The 22,873-nt window shown below is 37.8% G+C and overlaps 1 long non-coding RNA gene across 1 annotated transcript in view; it reads left to right on the top strand.

Annotated features, from left to right (window-relative positions):
- The window catches only part of LOC137313899 (uncharacterized), a 79,415-nt gene extending 56,779 nt beyond the window's left edge, over positions 1-22,636 (top strand). The window contains exon 3 of the long non-coding RNA XR_010961115.1: positions 22,101-22,636. This is a non-coding gene — a long non-coding RNA (uncharacterized lncRNA). The remainder of the gene's footprint in view (positions 1-22,100) is intronic.
- Positions 22,637-22,873: the final 237 nt, after the last annotated feature.

Raw genomic sequence — 22,873 nt, 5'->3', positions numbered from 1 at the left:
AGGACTCAGTGCATATATTATATTACATTTTGTGCAATACAAGGTGGGGTGTAATCAGTACATGTCTATTGTTACATTCTGTATATTACACGGAGGGTTCGACTCAGTACATATGTTATATTACATTCTGTACAATAGAAGGAGGGGTGTACTCAGTACACATCTAGATTATATTCTGTACAATACAAGCTGGGGTGGACTCCTGACATATATTATATTACATTCTGTAGAATACAAGTTGGGGTGTACTCATTACATATCTTATTTGACATTCCGTACAATACAAGGTGGGGTGGACTCAGTACATATCTTATATTACATTCTGTACTTTACAAGGTGGGGTGAACTCATTACATATCTTACATTACATTCTGTATAATGCAAGGTGGGGTGGACTCAGTACATATCTTATTTCACATTCTGTACAATACAAGGTGTGGTGCACTCAGTACATATCTTATATTACATTCTGTACAATAGAAAATGGGGTGGATTCGAAACATATCTTATATTACATTCTGTATAATACAAGCTGGGGTGGACTCAGAATATATGTAAAATTGCATTCTGTACATTACAAGGTGGTGTGTACTCATTGCATATCTTATATTAAATTCTGTACAATACAAGCTGGGGTGTACTGATTACAAATCTCATATAACATTCTGTACAATGCAAGGTGGGTTGGACTCCGTACATATCTTATATTAAATTATGTACATTGCAAGGAGCTGTGTTCTCAGCACATATCTTATATTACATTCTGCACAGAATAAGGTGGGGTGGACTCAGTATATATCTTATTTCACATTTTGTACAATACAAGGTGGGGTGTACTCAGTACATATCTTACATTACATTGTGCACAATACAAGGAGGGTTGGACCTCGTACATATCTTTATTACATTCTGTATAGTATAAGGTGAGCTGGACACTGTACATATCTTATATTACATTCTGTACATTACAAGGTGGGGTGGACCCAGTTCATATCTTATATTACATGCTGTACAATGCAAGGTGGGGCGGACTCAGTACACATATAATATACCATTCTGTAAAATACAAGGCCAGTTGGACTCAGTACATATTATATTATGCAATCTGTACATTACAAGTTATGGTGGACTCAGTACATATCTTATGTTGCATTCTGAAAAATATAAGGTCAGGTGGACTCAGCACATATCTTATATTACGTCCTGTACAATACAAAATACAAGTTGGTGTGGACTCAGCACATATCTTATGTTACGTTCTGTATAATACAAGGTTGGGTGGACTCATTACATATCTTATCTTGCATTCTGTACATTACAAGGTGGGGTGGACTCAATCCATATCTTATATTACATTCTGTGCAATACAAGGTGAGGTGGACTCAGTGCATATCTTACATTACATTCAGTATCAGACAAGGTGAGATAGACTCAGTCCATATCTTATATTACATTCTGTAAAGTACAAGGTGAGGTGGACACGGTACATATCTCATATTACATTTTGTACAATAGAAGGTGGAGTGGGCTCAGTACATATCTTATATTACATTCTGTATATTACAAGGAGTGTTGGAATCAGTACACATCTTCTTTTACATTCTGTACATTACAAGGTGGGGTGGACTCAGTACATATCTTATGTTACGTTCTGTATAATACAAGGTGGGGTGGACTCAGAACATATCTTATATTGAATTCCGTATAATACAAGGTGGGGTGGACTCAGTACATATCTAAAATTACATTCTGTACAATACAAGGTGGGGTGGACTCAGTATATACCTCATGTTACATTTTGTACAATACAAGGCAGGGTGTACTCATTGCATATCATGTGTTACATTCTGTACAATACAAGCTGGGGTGGACTCAGTGCATATCTTGTATTACATTGTGCACAATGCAAGGTGGGTTGGTCTCCGTACATATCTTATGTTACATTCTGGACATTTCAATTTGATGTGTACTTAGTACATATCTTATATTACATTCTGCATAGTACAAGGTGAGGTGGACACCGTACAGATCTTTTATTACATTCTGGTCAGTACAAGGTGAAGTGGACCCAGTACATATCTGATGTTACATTCTGCACATTACAAGGTGGGGTGGACTCAGTACATATCTTATATTACATTCTGTATAATATAAGGTGAGGTGGACTCAGTCCATCTCTTGTATTACATTTTTTTATTTCAAGGTGTGGTGGACATGATGCATATCTGCTGTTACGTTAGAAACATTACAAGACGTGGTGGACTCAGTCCATATCTTAAATTACATTCTGTACAATACAAGGTGAGGTGGACTCCGTTCATATCTTATGTTACGTTCTTTAAATTATAAGGTGGGGTGGACTCTGTACAAATCTTATATTACATTCTGTACATTACAGGGTGGGTTGAACTCCGGACTTATCTTATGTTACATGCTGTACATTGCAAGGTGGTGTGTTCTCACTCCATATCTTATATTACATTCTGCACATTACAAGGTGGGCTGGACTCAGTGCATATCTTAGATTAAATTTTGTACATTACAAGGTGAGGTGGACTCAGTACATATCTTATATTACAATGTGTGCATTACAAGGTGGGTTGGACTCTGCACATATCTTACATTGCATTCTGCGCAATATAAGGTGAGATGGACACAGTCCATATCTGAAATCACTTTCTGTACATTACAAGGTGGGGTGAACTCAGAACATATCTTATATCACATTCTGTACAATACAAGGTGTGATGCACTCATGTTTAATCTAAAATTACATTCTGTACAATCCAAGGTGGTGTGAACTCAGTACATATCTCATGTTAAATTATGCACAATACACGGTGGGGTGTACTCATTGCATATCTTACATTACATTCTGTACAATACAAGCTGGGGTGGACTGCTCACATATCTGATCTTATATTCTGTACAATACAAGTTGGGGTGGACTCAGAACTTTTCTTATATTACATTGTGCACAATACAAGGTGGGATGGCCTCAGTACATATCTTATATTACATTCTGTACAAAACAAGGTGAGGTGGACTCAGTCCATATCTTATATTACATTCTGTATAGTACAAGCTGAGGTGGGCACTGTACATATCTTATATTACGTTCTGTACATTACAAGGAGGAGTGGACTCAGTACACATCTTATCTTACATTATGTACATTACAAGGTGGGGTGGACTCAGTACATATCTTACATTACAGTCTGTATAATACAAGGTGAGGTGGAAACCGGATATAACTTATCTTTCATTCTGTACAGTAAAAGGTGGGGTGGACTCAGTGCACACCATTATGTGCAATGCAAGCTGGGGTGGACTCCTGACAGATCCTATTTTACCTTTTGTATTAGTCAAGGCGAGTTGGAATCAGTACATACCTTCGATTACATCCTGTACAATACAACTTTGGGTGGACTCAGTACATGTCTAATGTTACGTTCTGCATAACACAAGCTGAGTGGACTCTGCACAAATCTTATATTACATTCTGTACATTACAAGGTGGGGTGGACTCAGTACATATATTATTTTACATTCTCAACAATACAAGGTGAGGTGTACTCATTACATATCATATATTACATTCTGTACAATACAAACTGGGGTGGACTGCTTACGTATCATATATTACATTCTGTACAATACAAACTGGGGTGGACTGCTTACATGTCTCATATTACATTGTGTGCAATACAAGGTGGGTTGGATTCCGTACATATCTTATATTACATTCTGTACATTTCAAGGTAGTTTGTACCCAATACAAATCTTATTTTACATTCTGTACAGTACAAGGTGAGGTAGACTCAGTAAATATCTTATATTACATTCTGTAAAGTACCAGGTGAGGTGGAATCAGTACATATCTTATCTTACATTCTGTAACATACAAGGTGAAGTGAACACAGTCCATCTCTTACATTACATTCTGCATAGTACATGGTGAGGTGGACATGTACATATCTTATGTTACATTCTGTACATTACAAGGAGGAGTGGACTCAGTGCACATCTTATCTTACATTCTGTACATTACAAGGTGGGGTGGACTCAGTACATATCTTACATTACAGTCTGTATAATACAAGGTGGGGTGGACTCAGCACATATCTCATTTTATATTCTGTGCAATACAAGTTGGGCTGGACTCAGTTCATAACTTATATTATATTGTGCACAATGCAAGGTGGGTTGGTCTCCGTTCATATCTTATCTTACATTCTGTACAATTCAAGGTGGTGTGTACTCAGTACATATCTTATATTACATTCTGTATAGGACAAGGTGAGTTGGACACCGGATATAACTTATCTTTCATTCTGTACAGTAGAAGGTGGGTTGGACTCAGTGCACAACATTATGTGCAATGCAAGCTGGGGTGGACTCCTGACAGATCCTAATTTACATTCTGTATTATTCAAGGCGAGTTGGAATCAGTACATACCTTCGATTACATTCTGTACATTACAAGGTGGGGTGGACTCAGTACATATCTTATGTTACATTCTGTACATTTCAAGGTGGTTTGTACCCAGTACAAATCTTATTTTACATTCTGAACAGTACAAGGTGAGGTAGACTCAGTAAATATCTTATATTACATTCTGTAAAGTACAAGGTGAGGTGGAATCAGTACATTACTTATCTTATATTCTGTAACATACAAGGTGAAGTGAACACAGTCCATCTATTATATTACATTCTGCATAGTACAAGGTGAGGTGGACATGTACATATCTTATGTTACATTCTGTACATTACAAGAAGTGGTGGACTCAGCACGTATCTTCTACTTCGTTCTTTACAAAAAAAGGTGGGGTGGACTCAGTGCACATCTTATATTACATTCTGTACATTACAAGGTGGGTTGGACTCAGTAGATATCTTACATTACATTCTGCACAATACAAGGTTGGGTGGACTCAGTACATATCTTATGTTACGTTCTGTATAACACAAGGTGAGTGGACTCTGCACAAATCTTATATTACATTCTGTGCATTACAAGGTGGGGTGGACTCAGTACATATATTATTTTACATTCTGAACAATACAGGTGAGGTGTACTCATTGCAGATCATATATTACATTCTGTAGAATAAAACTGGGGTGGACTGCTTACATATCATATATTACATTCTGTACAATATAAACTGGGGTGGACTGCTTACATATCTCATATTACATTGTGCTCAATACTAGGTGGGTTGGATTCCGTACATATCTTATATTACATTCTGTACATTTCAAGGTGGTTTGTACCCAGTACAAATCTTATTTTACATTCTGTACATTGCAAGGTGGTGTGTTCTCAGTCCATATCTTATATTACATTCTGCACATTACAAGGTGTGCTGGACGCAGTGCATATCTTATATTACAATGTGTGCATTACAAGGTGGGTTGTACTCAGTACATATCTTATATTACAATGTGTGCATTACAAGGTGGGTTGGACTCAGTACATATCTTACATTGCATTCTGCGCAATATAAGGTGAGATGGACACAGTCCATATCTGAAATTACTTTCTGTTCATTTCAAGGTGGGGTGAACTCAGAACATATCTTATATTACATTCTGTATAATGCATGGTGGGTTGGACGCAGTACATATCTTATTTCACATTCTGTACAATACAAGGTGTGGTGCACTCAGTATAATCTAAAATTACATTCTGTCCAATCCAAGGTGATTTGAACTCAGTACATACCTCATGTTAAATTCTGCACAACACAAGGTGTTGTGTACTCATTGCATATCTTATATTACAATCTGTACGATACAAGCTGGGGTGGACTGCTTACATATCTCATATTACATTCTGTACAATACAAGTTGGGGTGGACTCAGTACATATCTGATATTACATTGTGCACAATACAATGTGGGATGGACTCCGTACATATTTTATATTAGATTCTGTATAAAACATGGTGAGGTGGACTGCTTACATATCTCATATTACATTATGTACATTACAAGGTGGGGTGGACTCAGTACATATCTTACATTACATTCTGTTTAATACAAGGTGGGTTGGACTCAGCACATATCTCATTTTATATTCTGTACAATACAATTTTGGCTGGACTCAGTTCATAACTTATATTATATTGTGCACAATGCAAGGTGGGTTGGTCTCCGTACATATCTTATGTTACATTCTGTACATTTCAAGGTTTTGTGTATTCAGTACATATCTTATGTTACGTTCTGTATAACACAAGGTGAGTGGACTCTGCACACATCTTATATTACATTCTGTACATTAAAAGGTGGGGTGGACTCGGTACATATATTATTTTACATTCTGAACAATACAAGGTGAGGTGTACTCATTACATATCATATATTACATTCTGTACAATACAAACTGGGGTGGACTGCTTACATATCATATATTACATTCTGTACAATACAAACTGGGGTGGACTGCTAACATATCTCTTTTTACATTGTGCGCAATACAAGGTGGGTTGGATTCCGTACATAACTTACATTACATTCTGTACATTTCAAGGTGGTTTGTACCCAGTACAAATCTTATTTTACATTCTGTACAGTACAAGGTGAGGTAGACTCAGTACATATCTTATATTATATTCTGTAAAGTACAAGGTGAGGTGGAATCAGTACATATCTTATCTTACATTCTGTAACATACAAGGTGAAGTGAACACAGTCCATCTCTTACATTACATTCTGCATAGTACATGGTGAGGTGGACATGTACACATCTTATGTTACATTCTGTACATTACAAGAAGTGGTGGACTCAGCACCTATCTTCTATTTCGTTCTGTACAAAAAAAGGTGGGGTGCACTCAGTACATATCTTATATTACATTCTGTACATTACCAGGTGGGTTGGACTCAGCACATATCTTATATTACATTCTGTACATTAGAAGGTAAGGTGGACTCAGTGCATATCATATATTACATTCTGTATAATATAAGGTGAAGTGGATTCAGCACATATCTTATCTTATATTCTGTCCAATACAAGGTGGGGTGCACTCAGTACATATCTTATATTACATTCTGTGTCATAGAAGATGAGGTGGACTCAGTCCATATCATAAATTACATTCTGTACGATACGAGGTGGGCTGCACTCAGTACATATCTTATGTTACGTTCTGTATAATACAAGGTGGGGTGGACTCAGTACATACCTTATATTGCATTTTGTACATTACAAGGTGGGGTGGACTCAGTAGATATATTATATGACATTCTGTACAATACAAGGTGGTTTGGACTCAGTACATATCTAAAATTACTTTCCATACAATACAATGTGGGGTGGACTCTGTACCTATCTCATATTACATCCTGTACAATTCAACGAGGGGTGTACTCATTACATATCTTGTAGTACATTCTGTACATTACAAGTTGGAGTGGGCTCAGTCCATATCTTATGTTGCATTTTGCACAATACCAGGTGGGGTGGACTCAGTACATAACTTTTAATTACATTCTGTACAATACAAGGTGGGGTGGATTCAGTACATATCTTATATTACATTCTGTACATTACAAGGTGGGGTGGACTCAGTCCATATCTTATATTACATTCTGTACGTTGCAAGGAGGGGTGGACTCAGTCAATATCTTGTATTATATTCTGTGCATTTCAAGGTGGGGTGCACTCAGCACATATCTGAAATTACATTCTGTACATTACAAGGTGGGTTGGACTCAGTACATATCTTTGATTACATTCTGTGCAATACTCGGTGGGTTGGACTCAGTGCATATCTAAAATTACATTCTATGCAATACAAGGTGGGGTGGACTTACAACCTATCTCATATTACATCCTGTACAATAGAAGGATGGGTGTACTCAGTTCATATCTTATATTATATTCTGTATAATACAAGTTGACGTGGACTCAGTCCATCTCTTATATTACATTCTGTATAGTACAAGGTGGGGTGGACTCAGTACATGTGATATATTACATTCTGAGCATTACAAGGTGGGGTGGACTCAGTACATCTCTTATATTACATTCTGTACAATACAAACTGGGGTGGACTGCTTACATATCTCTTTTTACATTGTGCGCAATACAAGGTGGGTTGGATTCCGTACATATCTTATATTACATTCTGTACATTTCAAGATGGTTTGTACCCAGTACAAATCTTTTTTTTACATTCTGTACAGTACAAGGTGAGGTGGACTCAGTACATATCTTATATTACATTCTGTACAGTACAAGGTGAGGTGGAATCAGTACATATCTTATCTTACATTCTGTAACATACAAGGTGAAGTGAACACAGTCCATCTCTTATATTACATTCTGCATAGTACAAGGTGAGGTGGACATGTACATATCTTATGTTACATTCTCTACATTGCAAGGAGCGGTGGATTCAGTACATATCTTACATTAAATTCTGTACATTACAAGAAGTGGTGGACTCAGCACATATCTTCTATTTCGTTCTGTACAAAAAAGGTGGGGTGGACTCAGTGCAAATCTTATATTACATTATGTACAATACAAGTTGGGGTGGACTCCTGACATATCTTATTTTACATTCTGTACAATACAAGGCAGGGTGCACTCAGTACATATCTTATATTACATTCGGTACATTACAAGGTGGGTTGGACTCAGTAGATATCTTACATTACATTCTGTACATTACCAGGTGGGGTGGACACAGTACATATCTTGGGTTAGATTCTGTACAATACAAGGTGGGGTGGACTCAGCACCTATCTTATATTACATTCTGTGCAATACAAGGTGGGGTGTACTCAGTATAAATCTAACATTACATCCTGTACAATACAAGGTGGGGTCGACTCAGTGCATATCTTATGTTACATTCTGTACATTACAAGGTGGGGTGGACTCAGTACATATCTTATATTACATTCTGTATAATACAAGATGAGGTGGACTCAGTCCGTATCTTAAATTACATTCTGTACAATACGAGGTGGGCTGTACTCAGTACATATCTTATGTTACATTCTGTATAATACAAGGTGGGGTGGACTCAGTCCATACCTTATATTGCATTCTGTACATTACAAGGTGGGGTGGACTCAGTAGATATATTATATTACATGCTGTACAATACAACGTGAGGTGGATTCAGTACATAGCTTCTAATACATTCTGTATAATACAAGGTGGTTTGGACTCAGTACATATCTAAAATTACATTCTGTACAATACAATGTAGGGTGGAGTCAGTACCTATCTCATATTGCATCCTGTACAATTCAAGGAGGTGTGTACTCATTACATATCTTATAGTACATTCTGTCCAATGCAAGGTGGCGTGGACTCAGTCCATATCTTATATTACATTCTGTACATTACAAGTTGGAGTGGGCTCAGTCCATATCTTCTGTTACATTTTGCACAATACCAGGTGGGGTGGACTCAGTACATAACTTTTATTACATTCTGTACAATACAAGGTGGGGTGGATTCAGTACATATCTTACATTACATTCTGTACGTTACAATGAGTGGTGGACTCAGTCCATATCTTGTATTAAATTCTGTGCATTACAAGGTGGGGTGCACTCAGCACATATCTTATATTACATTTTGTACATTACAAGGTGGGTTGGACTCAGTTAATATCTTTGATGACATTCCATAGAATACAAGGTGGGGTGGACTGAGAACCTATCACATATTACATCCTGTACAATAGAAGGAGGGGTGTACTCAGTTCATATCTTATATTAAATTCTGTATAATACAAGGTGACGTGGACTCAGTCCATCTCTTATATTACATTCTGTTTTGTACAAGGTGGGGTGGACTCAGTACATGTGACATATTACATTCTGAACATTACAAGGTGGGGTGGACTCAGTGCATCTCTTATATTATATTCTGTACAATACAAGGTGGTGTGGACTCAGTGCATATCTTATGTTGCATTCTATACATTACAAGTTGGGGTGGACTCAGTCCATATCTTATATTACATTATGTACAATACAAGGTGGGTTGGACTCATTACACATCTTATATTACATAATGTACATTAAAAGGTGGGGTGGACACAGTACGTATCATATGTTACGTTCCGTAAATTATAAGGTGGGGTGGACTCAGTACATATCTTATATTACATTCTGAACAATACAAGGTGAGGTGTACTCATTACATATCATTATTTACATTCTGTAAAATACAAGCTGGGTTGGACTGCTTACATATCTCATATTTCATTCTGTACAATACAAGGTGGGGTGGACTCAGTACATATCTTTTATTACATTCTGTACAATACAAGGTGGGGTGGACTCAGTACACATCTTATATTACATTCTGTACAGTACAAGCTGGGGTTGACTGCTTACATATCTTATGTTACATTCTGTACAATACAAGTTGTGGTGGAGTCAATACATATCTTATATTACATTCTGTGCATTAAAAGGTGCTGTATGCTCAGTACATATCTTACATTACATTCTGCATAGTACATGGTGAGGTGGACACTGTCCATATCTTATATTACATTCTGTACATTACAAGTTGGAGAGGACTGCTGACATATCTTATGTTACATTCTGTACTGTACAAGATGGGGTGGACTCAGTAAATGTCTTATATTACATTGTGCACAATACAAGGTGGGTTGGACTCCGTGCATATCTTATTTTACATTCTGTACATTGCAAGGTGGTGTGTTCTCAGCACATATCTTTTATGATATTCTGCACAATACAAGGTGGAATGGACTCAGGACATATCTTATATTACATTCTGTAGAATACAAGGTGGGGTGGACTCAGTACATATCTTATATTACATTGAGTATAATACAAGGGGGGTGGACTCAGTCCATATCTTACATTACATTCTGTACAATACAAGGTGGGGTGGACTCAGCATATATCGTCTATTACATTCGGTATAATACAACGTGGGGTGGACTCAGTACATATCTAAAATTACATTCTGTGCAATACAAGGTTTGATGGACTGCTTAAATATCTTATATTACATTCTGTTCTATATAAGATGGGGTGGACTCGATACATATCTTATGTTACATTCCGTACAATACAAGGTGGGATGGACTGCTTACATATCTTGTATTACATTCTGTACAATACAAGGTGGGGTGGACTCAGTACATATCTAAAATTACATTCTGCTCAATCCAAGTTGGGTTGTACTCATTACATATCTGACATTATATTCTGTACAATGCAAGCTGGGTTGGACTGATTACATGTATCATCTTACATTCTGTACAATACAAGGTGGGGAGGACTCAGTACATATCTCATATTACATTCTGTATAAAACAAGGTGGGGTGACTCATCACATATCTTACATTACATTCTACCAATACGAGGTGGGGTGGACTCAGTACATATCTTAGATTACATTCTCTCCAATACAAGGTGAGGTGGACTCAGTACATTTCTTATATTACATACTGTACAATACAAGGTGAGGTGGACTCAGTACATATCTCATATTGCATTCTGTACAATACAAGGTGGGGTGTACTCATTGCATAGCTAATGTTACATTCTGTACAATACAAGGTGGGCTGTACTCAGTACATAACTAAAATTACATTCTGTACAATACAAGCTGGGGTGGACTCCTGACATATCTTAAATTACATTCTGCCAATACGAAGTGGGGTGGACTCAGAACATATCTTATGTTACATTCTGAACAATACAAGCTGGGGTGGACACCTGACATATCTTATTTTACATTCTGTACAGTACAAGGCTGGGTGTTTTCAGTACATATCTTAAATTACATTCTGCCAATACGAGGTGGGGTGGACTCGGAACATATCTTATGTTACATTCTGTACATTACAAGATGGGGTGGACTCAGTACATGTCTTACATTACATTGCGCACAATGCAAGGTGGGTTGGACTCCGTGCATATCTTATATTACATTCTGTGCATTACAAGGTGGGGTGGACTCAGGACATATCTTACATTACATTCTGTACATTACAAGGTTGGGTGGACTGAGTACATATCTTACATTACATTCTGTACAATACAAGGTGGGGTGGACTCCTGACATATCTTATTTTACATTCTGTACAATACAAGGTGGGTGGACTCAGTAAATATCTTATATTACATTCTGTACATTACAAGGTGGGGTGGACTCAGTACATATCTTATATTACATTATGTACATTACAAGGTGGGGTGGACTCAGTACATATCTTATATTACATTCTGTACATTACAAGGTGGGGTGGACTCAGTACATTTCTTAGATTACATTCTGTACAATACAAGGTGGGGTGGACTCAGTACATATCTTATATTACATTCTGTACATTATAATTTGGGGTGGACTCAGCACATATCTTATGTTACGTTCTGTTTCATACAAGGTGGGGTGGACTCAGTGCATATCTTATGTTATATTCTGCACATTATAAGGTGGGGTGGACTCAGTCCATATCTTATATTACATTCTGTACTATACAAGGTGGGGTGGACTCAGTGCATATCTCATGTTACATTCGGTACTTACCAAGGTGGTATGTGCTCAGTACTTATCTTACATTACATTCTGCATAGTACAAGGTGAGGTGGACACTGTAGATATCTTATATTACATTCTGTACATTACAAGGAGGGGTGGACTCAGTTCATATCTTATATTACATTCTGTACATTGCATACAGGTGTGGACTCAGCCCATATCTTATTTTACATTCTGTACAATACAACGTGGTGTGGAGTCAGTATACATCTGCTATTACATTCTGTCCAATGCAAGCTGGGGTGGACCCCTGACAGACCTCATTATACATTCTGTACAATACAAGTCGAGGTGTTCTCAGTACATATCTGATATTACATTCTGCCAATACTAGGTGGGGTGGACTCACTAAATATCTTATGTTCCATTCTGTATAATACAAGGCGAGGTGGACTCAGTACACATCTTATATTACATTCTGTACATTACAAGGTCGGGTGGACTCAGTACATACCTTGGATTTCATTCTGTACAATAAAAGGTGGGGTTGGCTCAGTAAATATCTTATATTACATCCTGTACAATACAAGGTGGGGTGGACGCAGTACATATCTTATGTTACGTTCTTTATATTACAAGGTGGGTTGGACTGCTTGCATATCTTATTTTACATTCTGTACAATACAAGATGGGGTGGACTCAGAACATGACTTATATTACATTGTGCACAATACAAGGTGAGTTGGACTCCGTGCATATCTTAGATTCCATTCTGTGCATTACAAGGTGCGGTGGACTCAGAACATATCTTATATTACATTCTGTGCAATACAAGGTGGGGTGGACTCAGTACATATCTTATATTACATTCTGTCTGATACAAGGTGGCGTGGGCTCAGCACATATCTAAAATTACATTCTGTACAATACAAGGTGGGGTGAACTCAGTACATATCTCATATTACATTCTGTATGAAACAAGGTGGGGTGTACTCATCACATATCTTATATTACATTCTGCACATTACAAGGATGTGTGTTGTCAATACATATCTTATATCACATTCAGTATCGTACAAGGTGAGGAGGACACTGTACATATCTTATATTACATTCTGTACATTACAAGGAGGAGTGGAATCAGTACATATCTTATATTGCATTCTGCACAATACAAGGTGGGGTGGACTCAGTACATATCTTATGTTACATTCTGCACATTACAAGTTGGGGTGGACTCAATACACATCTTATATTACATTATGTACAGTACAAGCTGGGGTTGACTGCTTACATATCTTATATTTAATTCTGTACAATACAAGTTGGGGTGGACTCAGTACATATCTTATATTACATTCTGTACATTACAAGTTGGGGTGGACTCAGTACATATCTTATATTACATTCTGTACATTACAAGGAGGTGTGGACTCAGTACATATCTTATATTACATTCTGTACAATACAAGGTGGGGTGGACTCACTACATAGCTTACATTTCATTTTTGATAGTACAAGGTGGGGTGGACACTGTACATATCTTATATTACATTCTGTACAATACAAGGTGGGGTGGTCTCAGTATACATCTGATATTACATTATGTACAATACAAGGTGGGGTGGATTCAGTACTTGTCTTATATTACATTGTGCACAATACATGGTGGTTTGGACTCAGTACATATCTTATATTACATTCTGTACAATACAAGGTGGGGTGGACTCAGTACATATCTTCTATTACATTCTGTATAATATAAGGTGGGGTGGACTCAGTACATATCTTATGTTATATTCTGTACATTACAAGTTGAGTTGGACTCAGTACACATCTTTTCTTACATTCTGTACAGTACAAGCTGGGGTTGACTGCTTTCATATCTTATATTTCATTCTGTACAATACAAGTTGGGTTGGACTCAGTACATATCTTATATTACATTCTGTACAATACAAGGTGGGGTGGACTCAGCACATATCTTCTATTACATTCTGAATAATACAACGTGGGGTGGACTCAGTATATATCTAAAATTACATTCTGTGCAATACAAGGTTGGATGGACTGCTTACATATCTTATATTACATTCTGTTCTATATAAGATGGGGTGGACTCGGTACATATCTTAAGTTACATTCTGTACAATACAAGGTGGGGTGGACTCAGTACATATCTCATATTACATTCTTACAATACAAGATGGGGTGGACTCGGTACATATCTTAAGTTACATTCTGTACAATACAAGGTGGGATGGATTCAGTACCTATCTAAAATTACATTCTTACAATACAAGGTGGGGTGGACTCAGTACATATCTCATATTACATTCTGCACAATACAAGGTGGGATGTACTCATTACATATCTTACATTACATTCTGTAAAATACAAGCTGGGTTGGATTGCTTACATATCTCATATTTCATTCTGTACAATACAAGGTGGGGTGGACTCAGTACATATCTTTTATTACATTCTGTACAATACAAGGTGGGGTGGACTCAGTACACATCTTATATTACATTCTGTACAGTACAAGCTGGGGTTGACTGCTTACCTATCTTATGTTACGTTCTGTAAATACAAGTTGTGGTGGAGTCAGTACATATCTTATATTACATTCTTTGCATTACAAGGTGCTGTATGCTCAGTACATATCTTACATTACATTCTGCATAGTACATGGTGAGGTGGACACTGTCCATATCTTATATTACATTCTGTACATTACAAGTTGGGGAGGACTGCTTACATATCTTATGTTACATTCTGTACTGTACAAGATGGGGTGGACTCAGTAAATGTCTTATATTACATTGTGCACAATGCAAGGTGGGTTTGACTCCGTGCATATCTTATTTTACATTCTGTACATTGCAAGGTGGTGTGATCTCAGCACATATCTTTTATGATATTCTGCACAATACAAGGTGGAATGGACTCAGGCATTTCTTATATTACATTGTGTATAATACAAGGGGGGTGGACTCAGTCCATATCTTACATTACATTCTGTACAATACAAGGTGGGGTGGACTCAGCACATATCTTCTATTACATTCGGTATAATACAACGTGGGGTGGACTCAGTACATATCTAAAATTACATTCTGTGCAATACAAGGTTGGATGGACTGCTTACATATCTGATATTTCATTCTGTTCTATATAAGATGGGGTGGACTCGGTTCATATCTTATGTTACATTCTGTACAATACAAGGTGGGATGGACTCAGTACCTATCTAAAATTACATTCATACAATACAAGGTGGGGTGGACTCAGTTCATATCTCATATTACATTCTGCACAATACAAGGTGGGATGTACTCATTACATATCTTACATTACATTTTGTAAAATACAAGCTGGGTTGGATGGCTTAAATATCTTATATTTCATTCTGTACAATACAAGTTGGGGTGGAATCAGGACATATCTTATATTACATCCTGTACATTACAAGGTGGTGTGTACTCAGTACATATCTTACATTTCATTCTTTATAGTATAAGGATGTGGACACTGTAAATATCTTATATTACATTCTGTACATAACATGGAGGGATGGACTCAGTACATATCTTAAATTACATTCTGTACATTACAAGGAGGTGTGGACTCAGTACATAACTTATATTACATTCTGTACAATACAAGGAGGTGTGGACTCAGTACATATCTTATATTACATTCTGTACAATACAAGGTGGGGTGGACACACTACATAGCTTACATTTCATTTTTGATAGTACAAGGTGGGGTGGACTCTGTACATATCTTATATTACATTCTGTACATTACATGGAGGGGTGGACTCAGTACATATCTTACATTACATTCTGTACATTACAAGGAGGTGTGGACTCAGTACATATCTTATATTACATTCTGTATAATATAAGGTGGGGTGGACTCAGTACATATCTTATGTTATATTCTGTACATTACAAGTTGAGTTGGACTCAGTACACATCTTTTCTTACATTCTGTACAGTACAAGCTGGGGTTGACTGCTTACATATCTTATATTTAATTCTGTACAATACAAGTTGGGTTGGACTCAGTACATATCTTATATTACATTCTGTACAATACAAGGTGGGGTGGACTCAGCACATATCTTCTTTTGCATTCTGTATAATACAACGTGGGGTGAACTCAGTATATATCTAAAATTACATTCTGTGCAATACAAGGTTGGATGGACTGCTTACATATCTTATATTACATTCTGTTCTATATAAGATGGGGTGGACTCGGTACATATCTTAAGTTACATTCTGTACAATACAAGGTGCGGTGGACTCAGTACATATCTCATATTACATTCTTACAATACAAGATGGGGTGGACTCGGTACATATCTTAAGTTACATTCTGTACAATACAAGGTGGGATGGATTCAGTACCTATCTAAAATTACATTCTGTACAATACAAGGTGGGGTGGACTCAGTACATATCTTTTATTACATTCTGTACAATACAAGGTGGGGTGGACTCAGTACACATCTTATATTACATTCTGTACAGTACAAGCTGGGGTTGACTGCTTACCTATCTTATGTTACGTTCTGTAAATACAAGTTGTGGTGGAGTCAGTACATATCTTATATTACATTCTTTGCATTACAAGGTGTTGTATGCTCAGTACATATCTTACATTACATTCTGCATAGTACATGGTGAGGTGGACACTGTCCATATCTTATATTACATTCTGTACATTACAAGTTGGGGAGGACTGCTTACATATCTTATGTTACATTCTGTACTGTACAAGATGGGGTGGACTCAGTAAATGTCTTATATTACATTGTGCACAATGCAAGGTGGGTTTGACTCCGTGCATATCTTATTTTACATTCTGTACATTGCAAGGTGGTGTGTTCTCAGCACATATCTTTTATGATATTCTGCACAATACAAGGTGGAATGGACTCAGGACATTTCTTATATTACATTGTGTATAATACAAGGGGGGTGGACTCAGTCCATATCTTACATTACATTCTGTACAATACAAGGTGGGGTGGACTCAGCACATATCTTCTATTACATTCGGTATAATACAACGTGGGGTGGACTCAGTACATATCTAAAATTACATTCTGTGCAATACAAGGTTGGATGGACTGCTTACATATCTTATATTACATTCTGTTCTATATAAGATGGGGTGGACTCGGTTTATATCTTATGTTACATTCTGTACAATACAAGGTGGGATGGACTATGTACCTATCTAAAATTACATTCATACAATACAAGGTGGGGTGGACTCAGTTCATATCTCATATTACATTCTGCACCATACAAGGTGGGATGTACTCATTACATATCTTACATTACATTCTGTAAAATACAAGCTGGGTTGGATGGCTTAAATATCTTATATTTCATTCTGTACAATACAAGTTGGGGTGGAATCAGGACATATCTTATATTACATCCTGTACATTACAAGGTGGTGTGTACTCAGTACATATCTTACATTTCATTCTTTATAGTACAAGGATGTGGACACTGTAAATATCTTATATTACATTCTGTACATAACATGGAGGGATGGACTCAGTACATATCTTAAATTACATTCTGTACATTACAAGGAGGTGTGGACTCAGTACATAACTTATATTACATTCTGTACAATACAAGGTGGGGTGGACTCAGTATACATCTGATCTTACATTCTGTACAATACAAGGTGGCTTGGATTCAGTACTTCTCTTATGTTACATTGTGCACAATACAAGGTTGGTTGGACTCAGTACATATCTTATATTACATTCTGTACAATACAAGGTGGGGTGCACTCAGCACATATCTTCTATTACATTCTGTATAATACAACGTGGGGTGGACTTAGTACATATCTAAAATTACATTCTGTGCAATACAAGGTTGGATGGACTGCTTACATATCTTATATTACATTCTGTTCTATATAAGATGTGGTGGACTCGGTACATATCTTAAGTTACCTTCTGTACAATACAAGGTGGGATGGACTCAGTACCTATCTAAAATTACATTCTTACAATACAAGGTGTGGTGGACTCAGTACATATCTCATATTACATTCTGCACAATACAAGGTGGGATGTACTCATTACATATCTTACATTACATTCTGTAAAATACAAGCTGGGTTGGACTGCTTACATATCTCATATTTCATTCTGTACAATACAAGTTGGGGTGGACTCAGTTATATCTTTTATTACATTCTGTACAATACAAGGTGGGGTGGAATCAGTACACATCTTATATTACATTCTGTACAGTAAAAGCTGGGGTTGACTGCTTACATATCTTATGTTACATTCTGTACAATACAAGTTGGGGTGGAGTCAGTACATATCTTATATTACATTCTGTGCATTGCAAGGTGCTGTATGCTCAGTACATATCTTACATTACATTCTGCATAGTACATGGTGAGGTGGACACTGTCCATATCTTATATCACATTCTGTACATTACAAGTTGGGGAGGACTGCTTACATATCTTATGTTACATTCTGTACTGTACAAGATGGGGTGGACTCAGTAAATGTCTTATATTACATTGTGCACAATACAAGGTGGGTTAGACTCCGTGCATATCTTATTTTACATTCTGTGCATTGCAAGGTGGTGTGTTCTCAGCACATATCTTTTATGATATTCAGCACAATACAAGGTGGAATGGACTCAGGACATTTCTTATATTACATTCTGTAGAATACAAGGTGGGGTGGACTCAGTACATATATTATATTACATTGTGTATAATACAAGGGGGGTGGACTCAGTACATATCTAATATTACATTCTGTACAATGCAAGCTGGGTTGGACTGATAACATGTCTCATCTTACATTCTGTACAATACAAGGTGGGGTCGACTCAGTACATATCTTACATTTCATTCTTTATAGTACAAGGTGGGGTGGATACATGGAGGGGTGGACTCAGTGCATATCTTATATTACATTCTGTACATTACAAGTTGAGTTGGACTCAGTACACATCTTTTCTTACATTCCGTACAGTACAAGCTGGGGTTGACTGCTTACATATCTTATATTTCATTCTGTACAATACAAGTTGGGGTGGAATCAGGACATATCTTATATTACATTCTGTACATTACAAGGTGGTGTGTACTCAGTACATATCTTACATTTCATTCTTTATAGTACAAGGTGAGGTGGACACTGTACATATCTTATATTACATTCTGTACATAACATGGAGGGATGGACTCAGTACATATCTTAAATTACATTCTGTACATTACAAGGAGGTGTGGACTCAGTACATATCTTATATTACATTCTGTACAATACAAGGTGGGGTGGACTCAGTATACATCTGATCTTACATTCTGTACAATACAAGGTGGCTTGGATTCAGTACTTGTCTTATATTACATTGTGCACAATACAAGGTGAGTTGGACTCAGTACATATCTTATATTAGATTCTGTACAATACAAGGTGGGGTGGTCTCAGCACATATCTTCTATTACATTCTGTATAATACAACGTGGGGTGGACTGAGTACATATCTAAAATTACATTCTATGCAATACAAGGTTGGATGGACTGCTTACATATCTTATATTACATTCTGTTCTATATAAGATGGGGTGGACTCGGTACATATCTTATGTTACATTCTGCACAATACAAGGTGGGATGGACTCAGTACCTATCTAAAATTACATTCTTACAATACAAGTTGGGATGTACTCATTACATATCTTATATTACATTCTGTAAAATACAAGCTGGGTTGGACTGCTTACATATCTCATATTTCATTCTGTACAATACAACGTGGGGTGGACTCAGTCCATATCTTTTATTACATTCTGTACAATACAAGGTGGGGTGGACTCAGTATAAATCTGACATTACATTCTGTACAATACAAGGTGGGTGGACTCAGTGCATGTCTTGTATTATATTGTGCACAATACAAGATGGGTTGGACTCCGTGGATATATTATATTACATTCTGTACATTGCAAGGTGATTTGTTCTCAGTACATATCTTATATTATATTCTGTACGATGCAAGATGGAATGGACTCAGTACATATGTTATATTACATTCCTTGCATTACAAGGTGTGGTTGTCTCAGGACATATCTTATATTACATTCTGTACATTACAAGGTTGGGTGGACTCAGTACATATCTTATATTACATTCTGTACAATACAAGGTGGGGTGGACTCAGTACATATCTAAAATTACTTTCTGTACAATACAAGGTGGGATAGACTCAGTGCATATCTCATATTACATTCTGTATAAAACATGGTGGGGTGTGCTCAACAAATATCTTATATTACGTTCTGTACAATACAAGCTGGGTTGGACTGCTTACATTTCTCATTTTACATTCTGTACAATACAAGGTGGGGTGGACACATTGCACATCTTATATTACATTCTGTACAATACAAGCTGTGGTGGACTGCTTACATATCTTACATTACATTCTGTACAATACAAGTTGGGGTGGACTCAGTACATGTCTTATATTACATTGTGCACATTACAAGGTGGGTTGGACTCCGTACATATCTTATATTACATTCTTTACATTACAAGGTGGTGTGTACTCAGTACATATCTTATTTTGTATTCTGTATCATGCAAGGTGAGGTGGCCACTGTACATATCTTATATTACATTCTGTACATTACAAGAAGGATTGGAATCAGTACATATCTTATATTACATTCTGTACAATACAAGGTGGGGTGAACTCAGAATGGGCGACTATTACACAGGGGGGGAATATTACACAGAGGGGAATATTACACAGAGTGTGGGAGAAATTGAACAGGGAGGGGGAGAGATTGTACAGGGAGGGGGAGAGATTGAACAGGGCGGGGCGAGCTGCTAATTCAATCAAGAGAAAACAGTTAAGGGATAAGCTGTTGACATTTCGCTCACAGCAACTGACAGAACATAAGTTGCAAAATGTCCAGAGCAGGTGTGTGCGGGCCCAGGGACAGGAGAGAAAACAAACCCAGGGGAGGTTTGGAGCCTGCAACAAACACCGAGCAGCGCAGACAGATAGTGCGTCACAGGTTCGAGGCATTCAGAGGAAAGGCAGGGGTGAAACAAGCTGCAGACTTGGATTAGGGAGAGATTCTGTGCAACTGGGGGAGTGTGAGAGAGGGGGAGAGAGAGGGAGGGAGAGAGAGGGAGGGAGAGAGAGGGAGGGAAAGAGAGGGAGGGAGAGAGAGGGAGAGAGAAAGGGGGAGAGAGAAAGGGGGAGAGAGAGAGAGGGCGGGGGAGAGAGGGAGAGAGCGGCGGGGGAGAGAGGGAGAGAGAGGGCGGGGGAGAGAGAGAGAGGGAGAGAGAGGGCGGGGGAGAGAGAGAGAGGGAGAGAGAGAGGGGGTTGAGAGAGAGTGGGGGGAGAGAGAGGGGGGTGAGAGAGAGGGGGGAGAGGGAGGTAAAAAGAGAGAGTGAGAGAGGGAGTGGGAGGGAGGGAGTTCTGGGCTCTTGCTGTGCCTTTTTAATCCCTTACATTTGTATTTTAATCAATTCTCTCTCTCTCTCTCTCCCCTCAGGAATCTTTTTGATGAAATGCTGCAAGGAGAAGATCCAGAAAGAGACATTTTGTGAGGAAGAGTAGGAGTGGGAAAAATCCTGGGCCAAGAATAGTTCTCTCCGCTGCGGACTGACTGACTGAGACCTTCACCGCAGCCTGGACCCGATGGGGGGCACGTGAGTGATGTCTGGCTTACTCTGGGGTCACTGGGTGCACACTGGGATCACTGGGATATTCAGGGGACACTGGGGGGATCACTGGGACATTCAACGGACACTCGTGGGGGTGGTCACTGGGACATTGTTGTGCCAGTTCTTGTTGTTGTGTTTGTGGTCTGAACATCAAGACCACCACTCTGGCATCACTCTGGGCTGACTGGGTGCACCCTGACATGATTCTGGGTTCACTGCGGGATCACTGGGGACACTCTGTTTGCTACTTGCCGCCATCTGACGAAGGTGGTAACCACACTGTCCATTTAACAGTGTATTTAATGATATATAAACCCACCATTTACCCACACTGTCCATTTAACTGTGTATTTAATGATAAATAAACCTACCATTTACCCACGTTGTCCAATTAAAAGTGTAATTAATTACATATAAACACTCCATTGACCCACACGATCCATTTAACAGTGTATTTAATGATATATAAACCCACCATTTACCCACACTGTCTATTTAACAGTGTATTTAATGATATATAAACCCACCATTTACCCACACTCTCCATTTAACAGTGTATTTAATGATATATAAACCCACCATTTACCCACACTCTCCATTT

This window comes from Heptranchias perlo, unplaced genomic scaffold (assembly GCF_035084215.1).
Source record: "Heptranchias perlo isolate sHepPer1 unplaced genomic scaffold, sHepPer1.hap1 HAP1_SCAFFOLD_49, whole genome shotgun sequence".
Classification (NCBI taxonomy): Eukaryota; Metazoa; Chordata; class Chondrichthyes; order Hexanchiformes; family Hexanchidae; genus Heptranchias; species Heptranchias perlo.
This window is presented reverse-complemented; position numbering and strand designations above follow the sequence as displayed.